Below are 1316 nucleotides of genomic sequence, written 5' to 3' on the forward strand. Positions count from 1 at the left end.
TATATATATATATATATATATATATATATATATATATATATATAGAGAGAGAGAGAGAGAGAGGGGGGAAGAGTTCAAACGAGAACACCTTTATTTTACGAAAACGTGAGAACACCTTTTTACCATAGACAATCACATGTGATACTATTATTCCATCACATATGATACACATGTGATACTAAATCACAGACGTGGACAATTTTCAATGCGATCTTGGTTGTGGGCCAAGTCGTCCTTCCACCACTAAACCCTCTCACATGTAGTATTACATGTGATAAGGGTGTTGTTAATATGATATTATAATTCATCAAGATCATCATATGTGATGCTAAATCATAGACGAATACAACTTTTGGGGCAGCCTAAGTCATAGAACACGTCGTCCGCACATCACAGGGTCCCTTCACATGTGATAAGGGTGTTCACACGTTCTCGTAAAATAGAGGTGTTCTCGTTTGAACCTCCATATATATATATATATATTATAGGGGTAAGATCAAATGTTAACCAAAGTTTTTGTGTTAACTTTGTTAACCGATCTTGGTCATTCAATATTTCAGTAAACGGTTGTGATTAATCATGATAAAAACTTATTTTTTTAAATTTAAAATTGCATAAAGATAAGTGAACAATGTTGAAAAGAGTATTTAGGAAGAAAAAAATGTATGTAACTCCCATATCATTAATTAATTGGGAGTTACAAAATGACAAAAATATCCGTCATTAACGGAATTCTTGTATGGCCAGTAGAGGGAGGGACCAAAATAGAGACATTTTTTACAAACCATGATGAGCATCTTGTAATTTCAAAACTGTATGAACGAAAACTATTATTTTTGACAAACCACAAGGACCAAATTTATAGTTTACTCTTAGATATAAAATCGTGTTTCATATAGCGTCATAATTGAACATGGGAAATTAAGGATCGGACTTGACCAATTCTTGAGGTAGGTCCTAAAAAGTCCAAAACCGAGAACATTTGTTATTGTCAATGTCATTGTCATGTTACTGATTCTCTCTCACGTAATAAATGTTGTCACAATTTCACCTAACATTTTCCAAAAAAAATTGTATATGTCTTCATATTTATTCATCTTAATTACGAAATTTACATCTAAATTATATAATTAGCATTCATTTGAATGATAATATGTCATTAACGTATTTAACACATTTAAATCCTATTAAAATACATCAATTGAGAGGCGTGGGGATTGATTTGGTAAGGATTGATTGCGAGAAATGATCGGTTAAGGTTAATCAATTGAGAAACGCCGTTGTTGAGGGTTTGAAGAACAATAAGAGGCAAATAA

Source organism: Cynara cardunculus, assembly GCF_001531365.2.
Source record: "Cynara cardunculus var. scolymus isolate 2C chromosome LG 5, CcrdV1, whole genome shotgun sequence".
NCBI lineage: Eukaryota > Viridiplantae > Streptophyta > Magnoliopsida > Asterales > Asteraceae > Cynara > Cynara cardunculus.